The following is a 14593-nucleotide window of genomic DNA, read 5'->3' on the forward strand; positions in this document are numbered from 1 at the left end:
CCCCCCCCCCCCAAAAAAAAGAGAGCTGTCGGCCCTTTTGTCTCTTGATGTCGTTTCTGTTTGTCACTTTGATGGTTTTGACAAAGTATGACGTGAAATAAAGAGCAGCGGATCTGAAGTGTTATTTGTCCCCGGATCGCTGCTTTAATTGAAAAATGAAAAAACGTAAACCTGCATGAGGTAATCCACTCAGAGAAATCACTGTACAGTTGTTGTTGTTGTTGTTGTTTTTTGCATTGCAGGAAAACGGACGGGTCGATACGGAGACGGGCTCATCTTTCCGGTATGTGATGTGAAAAAAGTTCACGAGCTGAAACATCGGTGAACTGGATCTGTTCTCTGTCCCGAGAGACAAAGCGTCTCCTTTGTCTCCTGGAGGATGAAACCATCGACACGCGTCGGGGTCGTTTCCACGCAGCAGAACTGTAAACGCTGAAGACTTTAGACTACAGAGCGTCTACATGAAGCCTAAAAATAGCCTCTCTCTCTTTCCTCTCCCTCTCTCCCCCCTCTCTCTCCCCCTCTCTCTCCTCTCTCTCTCCCCCCTCTTTTTCGCTCTCCCCTCTCTCTCTCTCTCCTCTCTCTCGCTCTCCCCTCTCTCTCTCCTCTCTCTCTCTCTCTCGCTCTCCCTCCCCTCTCTCTCTCCTCTCTCTCTCTCGCTCTCCCCTCTCTCTCTCCTCTCTCTCTCCCCCCTCTTTCTTGCTCTCGCCTCTCTCTCTCTCCTCTCTCTCTCTCCCCCCTCTTTCTCTCTCTCACTCTCCTCTCTCTCTCTCTTTCCCTCTCTTCTCTTTCTCTCCCTCTCCTCGCTCCTCGCTCCCTCCCTCCCCTCTCTCTCTCCTCTCTATCCACTCTCCCTTCTCTCTCTCTCCTTCCCCTCTCTCTCCCCCTTTTCTCTCTCTCACTCTCCTCTCTCTCTCTCTTTCCCTCTCTTCTCTTTCTCTCCCTCTCCTCGCTCCCTCCCTCCCCTCTCTTCCCCTCTCTCTCCTCTCTCTCCTCTCTATCCACTCTCCCTTCTCTCTCTCTCCTTCCCCTCTCCTTCCCCTCTCTCTCCCCTTTTTCTCTATCTCACTCTCCTCTCTCTCTCTCTTTCCCTCTCCTCTCTCTCTCCCTCCCTCCCCTCTCTCTCTCCTGTCTCTCCACTCTACCTTCTCTCTCTCCCTCCCTCTCTCTCTCCATCCCCTCTCTCTTCCCTTTCTCTCTAACTCTCTCCCCTCTCACTCTCCTCTCTCTCTCTCTCTCTCCTCTCTCCCTCCCTCTCTCTCTCTCTGTCATGGTGTGAAAGGATGACATGCGTCCAGCAGAGACACTCTCATCTCCTGATCTCAGCCTCACCCCCCCCCCCCCCCCCCCCCCCTACCCCCTCAAACCCAGTCCACATGACTCCCCACACTGAAGCTCACTGATAACGTGCACAGCGTGTCGACGTGTGAGCGAGTGTACGTGAATGTGTGCGAGTGGAAAAAGCCTCAGACGTCCACGCCCCACATAGCCTGCTGCTTCTGGCCAGTAGCTCCCACCAGCAGATGTGACATCGGATTCCAGTGAATGGTTCGCGCCATCCGGGGGGGGGGGGGAGACACGCCTAAGGGGGTCGCAACATGAATCTAAGGGGGTCACAAGATGCTTACAATGTACGGGGGGAAAAACACACATAAAAAAACTAAATCCTTGCACAGAAGAATTGGCTTATTTTGTTTTTAGACTTGTTTTGACTTTTCTGTTTGTGCGTTGTGGCCCAAATCTTCCATCGCGCGTGGTTCCTTTACAGTCTGCCGACCCCCCTCAGCATTCACTCACATTCATCACGACCCTACATTAAAATTATAGAGAAAGACTAGGTTTTTTAAACATTTTTTTGTAAAGCATCAACGTTTTTTTTTAGGGCTTGTATGAAAAGCAATAAAAGAGTGTGCATGAAAATGAGCGTGTTCTTAGCTTCACACACTTTAACAGAGCTTTGTTTCACTCTCTCTCTTTACCTCGTCGACTCATCTCGAAGTGTAGTATGATGAAACCGCTCTAAAGTAAATACAAATATATACACGTCTTACATAGAAATGGACTTGCCCATCACATAGATGCTATCAATACATTGCAGCACATCCACACACAGATGATCTGACAATGATTGACACGAGGTGTAGCGGTGCGTCTGCTTGTTCAAGGGCAGTCGAGAAGATGTAGCTGTCGTCAATGCGGCCTGCTGATTGTTATCACGTCGATTTCAAGTCACCAAAAGGCGACCACGAATTATGAGATGTCAGATTGCATGATTGTACGAACGCCACTTGAGATCCTTGACAATATGAGAGAACCCGCGCTTTAATTTGGAGTTTGGAGGGTGGTGAATTTAGTTTGGCCTTTTCCAAAAAAGTGTTTAAAAAAGAAAAAAAAAAATTTTTTTACAAACTTGACCCAATTCCCAAGAGGTGGTGTCCATAAATTGTGCAAAAATTAACTTTCCTGACCGTATATATACCATCTTGTATAGGTAAACCAGCCACTTTGAAGAGATGTTTACAGGCTAATTAACAGGTGTTTCATTTCCTCTCTTCAGTAAAACAAACTGACAATCCATATTCCATTAAAAGGTTATAAAGAACGATGCCGACATTTAGGTAAAAGGTAGAAACGGCACACACACATGAAAGTTAAATAAAAGACGATGGAAGAAATTCTGCAAATGTATTTGGCCAATAAAAACCCACCTGTGGGGGTCCCGACACAGTTTTTAGGGAAATACCCGGATGATAAAAGTGTGTTTATCTGCTCGAACAAGCTACATTTGTGAAAATGAGACATCAATTATTTCATTCATTCATCTTTAAGGTGCGTCTTTAAGTGCCCCTCCTTTCCCGAAAGAGCCCGGAAATAAAATGGTCAAACTTAATTTGCATCGCTTATTCGTAAGTTCTTAATGCAACTGATTGTGTTAGATGGGGATGTGATATCGATTTGTAGCGATCGCAGGGCCCCCGAATTGAATCAGATCAAAATCATGTTGTTTAGCACACTTAGTGATAGTTGTTATCCAAAGAATCGATATTAATATTGCCTCGTCATTAAAACTTGTGATTTACACCCCTGAAATGACCTTTATAATCTTCACTTCCTGGTGAGTATTACTTCCAAACTATACTACAAGTGACATCAAAGTACTTAAGTCCCCAGAAATATTAAAAAAGTCAGAGACATTGTTGTCAACCAATTCATGGAGCTAACGCTAGCTAGCTCGCTTTTGTCCTTTTTTGCTAGCAACGAAAAAAAAGAAATCATTCAGAAACTTTGTTGCTCATGAACAGTTATACCCCCAAGCTACTGAGAGTAAACCACGACAGCTCTTAGATCCATTTCCTTCACACACACACACACACACACACACACACACACACACACACACACACACACACACACACACACACACACACACACACACACACACACACACACACACACACACACACACACACACTTAGCTAAGTGGGGATTGACTGGAGCTAGCTGAGAAAGTAGCAGCCATCATTACCTCGTCTGCTTGTAAACCACGAGGGCCAGAGCAATCATCACCCTTTAAACACAACGTTTCCTATTACTCAGTGCACACACACACACACTCACACACACACACACACACACACACACACATACACGCACACTCCATTCCTGCAGATGGATAAATTACAGGGAGGGAAATGCACAGTGGCACAGCCGTCCGAGGAGGAAATGAAGAGGCTTAGCTCGACGGATAATGGAACGACGGGGGAAAAACAAAGCCGAATAATTCATAATGCATTGTAGCATGCTGCACAATCAGGGAGGTTCTGCCTCTGTTGATGGCTTTTTTCTTTTTCTTTTTCCTGGAGCGTTCAGAAAGAGACGAGACAGCTGCTTACAGGGCTGAAAGAGGTGAAGGACCTCGATTCTGCTGCTGGCTTTTTAGGTGAAGGAGGTCGTGAGCTATTTTTATCCCGTAGACGGAAGCAAGCGACCACTTGTGTGTGTGCGCGCGCGTGCGTGCGTGTGTGTGTGTGTGTGTGTGTGTGTGTGTGTGTGTGTGTGTGTGACGCTCCGTGAGTGACAAGACGACTGCCTAATCTGCCCACATGGATTGGAGGATAATCACTTCAGAATTACACGATGCCTTTTGTTAACCAATTACAAATCTGGGATTAACTGTTGCCATTAGTGGGGTCCACCATTTTGTTTGCTTTTGTTGCAGTAAAACTCACAACAAATAAAGACGTGCGGCCCATTTATATTTTAGCAGAATGCGGCTTCTTCCTCCTCTTCCTCCTCCTCTTCTTCTTCCTGCATCTCTGGGCTAATTCAGGGAGTTGTCTTTTTTATCTTGAACACACAGGGGAGAGGAGAGGGGGGGGGGGGTTTAAAAGAAGCTCGTGCCCGGCTTAATTAGAGCTACTCTGGCAGCGCTGTGAACACCAAAACCCTGCAAGGCTGCTGGAGCTCCTTCGGGAGGAAATAACAAGAGCAGGCGCACAAACACAAAACCCCCCACGGAGTACACACGGCTAGCACACCGACATGCTGCACATTTAGCATCTCCTTACACTCATAGGAAGCTACGTGCAACCCGGGCCACGAATCAGCAGACCCTCTCCCCCTGCTGGTCGAGAATGGAACTGCTGTCGACACACCGGCTTGCTTTTTAAATACGATCTGACCGCACAACAATCGCACAATGTAGTTGTGACTTCTGAGGAGTTGGCAATAGCTTATAGCTCCACAAGTGTACTCCACAAATAGAGAAGTATATTAGTCTGACATTGCCTGCAGCTGACACGGCGTTAACATGTATATATTTGTGTGTATATATATATATATATATATATATATATATATATATATATATATATATATATATATATATATATATATATATATCAGCTAAGTCTTTGCATCCCTCGCTTGTTGTAATTTCCTGCAGTTGCAGGCATCAAAGAGAGCACAGCTGTGTCATTGGATGAATGCTTTAATCTATTCAGCCGGCGCATCTGTGTGCTCTGTGTTACGCTACGTCATCAGCGTGTGCGTGTTCATATGTGTGTGTGTGTGTGTGTGTGTGTGTGTGTGTGTGCGTGCGTGGCTGGTTAGAGTACTCATGTGAGTGAATACAGTCATGAAGAGTCTGGCTGCTAATATGCTCCGGAATGAGAGTAAGAAAAAAATGCAGTTTACACACACACACACACACACACACACACGCACACGCACACACACACACAAAGATGACGACACGAGAGGATAACGATGGACTTAAGTTGTGTTCGGGTTCCCGGGCCGACGTCACACCGCAGACCTACGCGATGGTCAAAGTTTGGGACAAGCGGTGAGAGACGTCATTCTGAAGGAGGAGGCCATGGTGAGAACAGGAAGTCAGCAACGACATCCCAGAAACACCAGCGCTGATACTGTTTCCACAAAATACTGTTAAAACATGTCTGTTGTTTTACGACGCGTCAACGTCCACCGCGCGCGCACCCGAAAAAAGTGGAGTCTCGATTGCGAAATTGACTCAAACGCAGTCAATTTTTATAACGTCTCGGCTTCGTATATAAATCACTGTCGACCCGCCGCGTCCAATCAGAAAGTCATCTATTCTGTGTAATTAAAGGGGGGGGGGGGGGGGGGGGGGGGGGCGCGTTTGTCTTCTGGAAACGCCGATCGAATGAATTCAAATGAGGATCCGAGCGCTCGCCGGTCGATCGGGGGGGGGGGGGGGGGCTGTGCGCTTAAGGCTCAGTGTGACTTATTATTAAATTAAAGCTGGACCTTAACATGAGCGGGCTTCAGGCATATTGACAAATTGCGTAACTCCACGACGACCGTGCCAACATGACGTCGAGCTTGACGTCTTTGGAGAACGATCGCCGGTCACTTCCACGCGGTGAGACGCACACACACACACTCCCGACCCGGATGAACATCGAGCGGTTCATATGACACACGTGTGATGTCATCGCCGTTGACCCGCAGTGGAACCCACTCGAGTGAAGCAACTGCATGTGGGAAGGAGTCGCACGTCTCATAATTACCTCTACGGGAGCGGATGGGACGATGCGATCCTCGGTGCATCTTCGACCGTCACCGTTTTCCTTTTGAAGTCCCTTCCCGTGTGTGTGTGTGTGTGTGTGGGAACTGGGAGCCATAATGAATGTCCTCATTCAAGTCCGCTTTGATGAAATCCCTACCTGACTGATCTCAAATCAGAGAACAAAACAGCGAGAACGTCGCTCGACCGGCGATACGACGGTGGAGAGAGAGCGTGGAGTGACTTCACGGATTCCCCCCTCCGGGATACTTTACTCTTTCTTCCCCTCTCCTACTTCCTCTGTGATCCGGGTGGGACGGATTGTGGTAAACGCGTCTTCCCTCGTAGACGGTTGTCGTACCTCCGCCATGCGGCTCCTTTTTTTTCCCGTCCAGACAAAAGGTGAAATACACCCAGAGGGGGAATTTAAATAAATGACACGTCCTTTATGGTTGTAAATCTTGAACCGGCGTTGTGCACATGTGCAGCGGTGAAGATTTACGAGCTCCGCGGAGCGATTTTAGCCAGAGCGCCTTGTCCATTCATCAGCGAGTTGTGTAAATATATCAAAGAAAGGTCGTAAAATACACTGATCTGATCTCCACCGTGGAACAATAGCCCTGTTAACAAAGCTGTAATCTCACTTGTGTCACAATTCATCGCGAAATCACTTGTCAAGCGTGCTGAGAAATGAGCCAAAATGCCCCTTTTTTTTTCTTTTACACATTTCCTGCACCGTCGATGTGCTTTGAGGAAGTCTGGGGCCCATCTGGAGGCCCGCGGGGTTCAGGATAGGTACACCGGACTGCCAGGAGTCACAAAAGAAGTAGGTAATTGTATAGAGAGAGAGATCTCATGGAGCTGTGCGTGCATAGACGTATCGCTTCAGGCTATGAGTTGTGTTTATGGCGCTTTTGCGTTCAGCTTTTTCGTATTTAACTGGACTTAAAAGTAAAATTGCATTTCAAGCAACAGTGAAAATCAGGATTACGCTCTCCATTCTTGCTCTTTTTTGCTCATCCAGCATTCGTAGCTACACCTATAGGAACAATTAATCTGAATTAGCGGATACCCCACGAAATCTTTTCACTTTTTTTTTTTTGCACGCAATCATGAACGAAGAAGTATTAAAAACAGCAGAAGCGCAGACGTCAACGTTGAATTATTTGTCGAGTAGCATGCGCGCTTCAACACACGAAAATGCACAAAAAAGCTACATTGTGTCAGATATTATCCAGACCGCCGTATGAGGATACGTTGACCCGTGTCCCTCGAGAAAGACTTTTTAATTCACTCGACCTAGATTCTTTTATTATTTTATTTTTTTTAAATGGCAGCCCCCTCCCCCCATCTTCACCAAATGCAGACGTTGCTCTGTTTGGTTGCCGATGAAAAATGATCCAGCGAGAGCTGCGTCGCTATGACGACCAGCTGAGGATCCCGTACTTTAATCCGCGGTGGGTGGAAAAAATCGAGAACTGTACCTGGGACCAAGAGTGAGTCGAGTGGAGCTGTAACATTGGATTGATTAAGGAAAAATAATAAAGTAGTCGACTTAAAACTTAGTTGATTTATTCAACAGATCCTCTACAAAGAGTCACACAGAAGAACCACTTTAAATTCTGTGTTCACCAGAGATGTGCTTGTAAGTTTCTGGAAATAAGGCGTTGAGCCTGAAAAAGAAAAAAAGCATTACAAAATGTTTCTAATCGACGACGAATGACCAGAACGACCGATTACGACCACCGGATCGAAGCTTTTATTTAAATAAAAGATGAAATCATCAAATCTATTCATACTAACAGACCTTTATTAGAAAGTTATTACGTTTGAAGGACGGGCGCAGACGCAGCAGTCGGCTTTCTGAGGCCGCCCGTTCTAAACACGTATCGTTTTAATAGCGATTAAACTGGAATTAGGCTCCGACTGGTTACGACAGCAGATGCACACACACACACACACACACAGACACACACACACACACACACACATTCAGGAAAATGTTGTAAAACACAAGTGTAGGCCTCTCCAAACCGTGCAGCATCGCTCTCCTTACATGCAGTGAAGCCGAGGCGTGTTAACGACTCACAAGCGCACGCGTTCACCACCACGCTCGCACAGAAATAGCGCGGGCGTAATAGGGCGGGTGACGGAGCTGCGAGGGCCAGCGCCACGACGACGGCACACACACACACACACACACACACACACACACACACACACACCGGTCAAGAGGGGAATTGGGTAAGAAGTGGAACAGCCTTATTGAGCGCAGACACACACACACACAAGATGAAGAAACCCGTAGAGGATGTAGGTTACGGTGGACTGTGTCTCCTCTTCTAATTCTGATGCTATTGGAGTATCTAGGTTAACTCTTTCTGTGTGTGTGTGTGTGTGTGTGTGTGTGTGTGTGTGTGTGTGTGTGTGTGTAAAGCTGAATCATTTCATCACCAGTTTACATTATTAAAGACATGATGCAACACCTGTACCATTTACTGTCGAGTAAAAGCCAATGCGGAAATGTCCTAAAACTTCCATTCTCTCTGCTGACCAGCAGGGGGCGACAAATAAGTCTGATTGTATAGAAGTCTATGAGGAAAATGACTCTACTTCTCTCTTGATTTATTCCCTCAGTAAACATTGTAAACATGAGTTCATGGTCTAAATCTCTAGTTTCAAGTCTTCTTCAATGCAGCGTGATGTTTATTTAGTAAACGTATTGTCCATTTAGAGTCAAACAGAGTATGCTTTAGGGCGGGCTTACTGCGATTGACAGGTGTCTGCTGCTACCGGAGCCGTAGACGGCGTCTCTACGTCACTCGTCCGCATTCCAAATACGGTCCAAAAAACAACAACATGGCGACGGCCGTCATTCAAGATGGCGGCGGGCGAATCGCCGAACTCGAGGCTTCAAAAAAACGTCAGTCCACAAACCAACGGGTGACTACGTCACCGTGACTACGCCCAACTCTGTCTATGGAAAGACACCAACATGAAGTCTGTGCACGGACATTATACCGTATGTTCCTGTCGCTCTCTAAATTGCTTCTTGTTCATCTCTCCTCCATCAAAATGTCTCTTTTGTACGCTCAATCCCTCCCCGTCTTCCTCTCTCACACACACACACACACACACACACACACACATGCGCGCACACACACACACACCTCATTTTGTCCCTGACATGCCAAGTCATGTAGAAAACACAAGGGAAGCTTCTTTTTTTTAAAATTATTATTATTATTATTATCCCGGGACAAAAAAACAGCAAAATGCAATAACCTGGGACAAAAGTGCTGACATCTGAAGATGAGTTCTGTATTCTGATGCTTCAGTTGCAGCTGAGGAAAATATATAAAGAAATAAAGACCCCCGACACAGACAGACAGACACTCCTTTCATGGACTCTTCTCTTTGTACTCTTCTGATCCTCTTATTCTCCCCTTTCTTCTTCTTCCCTCATCTATATTCTCCATTTAACCCATTTTTTGATATCCCAATACTTAACCCATCTGTATTTTCCTCCACCACTACCTCTGGGCTGCAGCATCTCTCCCTCCCGTCACCTGTCCCGCTCGTCCTCCTCACCGCCATCCTCCTCTTCACCTTCATTCTCACGTCTCTATCTATTCTCCCCTTCTGCACTTCCCCCTCCATCTTTAAAACCCTCCTCCTCTCATCTATCCGAAACCTTGTTCGCATGCTCCCTCGCTCTGCTGCTCGATTAGTGGGATCGACCGGCGCGAGTCCGCCAGACACTTGGTTAAAATGGCCAAATGAGTCTCTTTTTTTTTTCTTTTTTTTTTCGAGAAACTCCTACGTATAAAATATAGAGGGCCCGAATCAGATGCTTAAATTACAGTTGCATTTCAAACACTATTTAGCCGCAGGCAGAGCGACAGAGGGGGGGTGTTTGGGGGGGAGGCCGGAGACGCGACCTTGAAGGTCGAGGAAGTAGAACCAAAGTACGGCGTGTGCATAAAAGGGTGCGAGGTGTTCTTCTTCTGGCCCGACGTAGAACGACTCCTTCTGACTGTTATGTAATTGTGCGAATGTGTGTGCGAGCGAGGAAGGCCGCCTCCTCACATACGAGCGACGGTGCAGACGGTGCAGAGCCACGGGGGACTACAATAGTTAGTCGTGTGTTCGTTAACGGAAAAAATCTTTTTCTTTCTTTCTTTCTTTCTTTCTTTTTTTTTTTTTTTTTTAAAAGCGCTGACCCCCCGTATCCGGAAACATTAAACAGGAGAGGGGCCGAGGTTGAGGGAGGGAGAGTGTGACAGAAGCAGAATATAAAAGGGAACGAGGTTGTGGGATTGTGATAACTTCAAAAGGGTTATTATTATTATTATTATTATTATTATTACTGTGGCGTCCCTCAAGCTTTGATCATTATGTAAAGCTGTTGTGCTCGGTGCTGGCACTGCATACATTACACAGTGGATAATCAGGGCGTGTGCGAGCAAGCGAAGGCAGACCAACACATTGACTCGGCTAAATTTGATCCAATTTTTTGTTTTAATAACACACAAACCCATTTACCTCTGAGGGAGAAACTAGGAGAGCGGTCGCATCTAATTTCCTCATGTGGCCCGATCTGGAGATGCAGATGGTTTGAGAGATTGTACGCCGCCATCATTGGAAATATATATATATATACTGTATATAAATATATATATATATATATATATATACAAATATATATATATAAAGATATATTCACATATATATATATATATATATATATATATAAATATATATTTATATATATATATATTTATATATATACAACAATATTTATATATATATTTAAAAAATATATATATACAGTATTTATATATATATATATAAATAAAGGATCACTCGGCAAATTTTACTGTCGGTGATCGGTGCTCTATAGACACAAGAGACGCTTCACAGCCTACGAAAAACAGTTGTATAATGTCTATTTTCGGGTTCTGGAGGAGGTTTTGTGTTAAGTCTGAGAATATGATGATATAATCAGTGTTATCTCTGCTTTGGCTTGGAGACAAATGTATTTATTACAGAAAGACAGTGAAAAAAAACAACATGAAAGAACAGAGGTCAAAGTGCATCCGTTTAGAGGAAGGCGTTCCCTCTTTCAGGTCAGTTTAGACTCCGGGTCTGAGAAGTGAAGCCAATGCAGACGTGCCTTAAATATAAAAGTTAATTGTACCATTGATGCAAATGTCTTATTCGGCATTTCGGTTGTACATTATGTAGCTCCACCCTCTCGTGTCACCCTGGTTGCAATAAAGCCAAGATGGCGACGCACAAAAAACAAGATGGCCGCGACGGAAATGACCAAACTCGAGGGTGTCGTCGCGGTGACTTTGACCCACTTTTTTATAAACAGCTCATGGGCTAGACAGCGTGGTTTACTGTTGAATAGAATAATATGACAAATAACTTGTCAACAAATCACAAGTATTAGCATGACAGACGGGTAAAAAAAAAAAACGACCTATAATTGAAGAATTATATGTAAAATGTGCCGTCACAACTTCCTTGTTTTGAACCTAAATCCAAAGCTATACTTGCACGCATAAGGAAAAGAAAAGCAGCAAATCAGCAAATTAGAGAGGCGAGATCAAGGTAATGTGTTGCATGAGGTTGGTTGTAGAATGGAGGTCACCGCCGTGTCCCTTTACACCGGCAGCGTGAGGTAAGGAAACGCACGGCGTCTCAGCTTTATAGGTTCTGCGCTTTGTGTTATTACCCTATTAATAGAGTTTTTGCCGTTAGGGCGATTATGAGCTTATCGGGGGGGAACCCCCAGCTCAGAGAGGGCCTATAGCCACCACTTTTAATTTTCGTCTCTCCACATTCTAATCCGAAAGCCACGTTGAACTTGAAAAACAAGCCATCTGTTCCATGCTCTATACCTGGCCTACATTAGCCTGAGCACACTCGAGCTATGGCATCCCGGCTGCAAGCAAACAACAACAACAACGACAACAAACACAGGGGAAGTGCAAATAATAAATGTCTTATGACGCCGTCATCATAATAAATGAGGAGTAGTGCTGCAATAAAAAAAGGTAAAGAAGCACAACAACATGAGAGCTAGAGGTCCATGTTGGGCTATACACTCAACAGCTACACCACCAGGCTGGAGGTGCTACTGATTTCCCCTTTTCCACCACCAACACCTCCATCAAGCACAATTCCTCCTCGTTTGAGAAAACAATGACATGCATTTCACAGCACCGGGCCTCCACAGTGTGTGTGTGTGTGTGTGTGTGTGTGTGTGTGTGTGTGCGTGCGTGCACACATGCACACATCGGGTGCGATGCCCACCGGGTTCAACACCCAAGGACAGCGGTCGACGCATGCACGGGAGCGATCTGACAGCCATGACCGCACCGTGCAACTACAAAATGACAGATTTATGCCTGCACGGATGCATCGTAAGCAGCGACACAAACCTGCTCCATCCCCCCCCCCCCCCCCCCCCCCCTCCACCCCCACCCCCCACGGAATGACACTGCTATTTCAGTGTGAGGCATGAAAGCCCGCAGACGCGTAGACACACACATTAAACCCTTTGCAGAAGCATTTCGCCTTTACAACAGCAGGCTTCTATTTGCTTTCTTTTTTTTTTTGTCTGCACCCCCCCCCCCCCTGCAAGAAGAAGCAGCAGCAGCAGCCACATTTCCATCCACATCGCAACCGTCAAAAAAGAGCGTTTGGTCGGACAATAAAAAAGCCCCGCACCTACCTGCTCGTCTCGGGTCCGGGGAGGGGGGGTCGGGAGGGTGGGGGCGGTCGAAGAGCTCACATGTCCCAGCTGCTTATTTTTGGTCCGCTATTGTGGATATTATTATGATAGTGGGGCGCCGTTATGTGTCTGCCAGCGCCATGTTATTATCACGGAGGACTGTATCCCTGTGCGCTACATCCGGGCTTGTTGCGGAGGAGCGAATGAGCGCAGTTTGTCGGCGGCGGAGAGGGCGGAGAGCGCGCGGCGTATGTAGAGCACCTGAGCAGCAGCAGCGCGAGGAGACAACTGTCCGTCACGCCGACGCACCGGAACGCCACGTTACCGCAATTAGACGCACGCACGCGCGCGCGCGCGCACACGTTTACTATAAACACGTTTTTAATGGGGAACTCCCACCTGAAACGGGTTGTATTTGTATTTGTATTTTATTTACGCACTAGTCCGTCACAGGAGGTCCTGGGCTGTTTAATGCATCGGGTGTAGTCTGAAGTGTCAAACGGACAGTATCTTGGCTCCATTGTGGAGTTTCTACGGGATAAAAAAAAAAACGTCATCATGATGCATCCTGAATTTGAGCAAAACAAGTTTAACTCAGGGAGGTTGATGGACGTAGTATTTTCCAAGAGGCCCAAAGCCTCAGACTTTGACATCACAGAAATATACTGTTAGCATAGCTATGAGTGATGAGTAGACGAAATGGTTGCTAAAAGTAGCCGAATGGATAAACTGAGATAGTTCAAAGTAGTTGATGGATGAAAAAGCTAAAAGTAAAAACAGATAAATGGTTGAAATGCATGTCCACATGTTATAGTTGAATGAAAGCAAACTCAACTAAGCAACCTCCAACAGTTCAGTTGTATGCATAAAACATTGCAGTAATCCCCTTTAATATGTGTTGTATTTAAAAACTGCTTCATAGACCCTGTTTACCAATAACCCAAAAGGCTTTATGCATTTATACGCAGTCGAAAATGACCTGCCAGGCGGCCCGGGGGGGCAAACATTAAAATTCTTTCCAATCTCTTTGCAATGTGTTTTTAGTGTGATTTAAGAATGTGCAATATGTAAGCAATGATGTCATAGAGACAGTGTCTCAATATTAGGCAATATTGATAGTTGAAATATCTTTGCTTGCTCCTTGACATTGAACTGATCTGGTCATTTGTAAGCGCTTTGCTGCATCACGTGGTCTCATTGGACTCCTTCTGAGGAGCACTTTGAGTGTACATGCAAGTGTTTCTCAAGCGAAGGCTGTAGCCCCGGAGCGTTTTGGGGAAAGAACGCAGTGGGACAGCCTCTGCCGGCTCTGACAGTGTCACAGCCCTCATTGATCTCCCATCTCTGCACAGGGTTCTTCCCCAGATTGTAGTTAAGTGAATGTGCGAGGGCACGAGTCAATGTCCCCCCCCCCCCCCCCCCCCCCCCCCCCCCCTGCTGTGACAGGAAAGTCCTTATGTCTGACTGTCTGGTTAACTGAGGGAGAGAACGAGAGAGGAGGCAGAGCGCTGAGTATCCACTATCATGCCAAGTCTACTTCTCTGTGTTGTTGTTGTTAAACATAGCGATCAATGAGGGATGCTGTTACCACATGTCCTTCCCCTTTCACCATCTTCCCTAAAGCTCATCGGCCCGTTAAATCTCACCAGTTGACTCGCTTGCAAGGATGCATCTCCCCTTCCTTTCTCTCCTGAAACCCGCTGGTCGTACACTCGGGGACTTTAAAATTGAGAATGAATATAAAAATGCATTTCTTCTCTCGCTGCACTATATATATATATATATATATATATATATAT

This window comes from Cyclopterus lumpus, chromosome 24, assembly GCF_009769545.1.
Source record: "Cyclopterus lumpus isolate fCycLum1 chromosome 24, fCycLum1.pri, whole genome shotgun sequence".
Taxonomy (NCBI): Eukaryota; Metazoa; Chordata; class Actinopteri; order Perciformes; family Cyclopteridae; genus Cyclopterus; species Cyclopterus lumpus.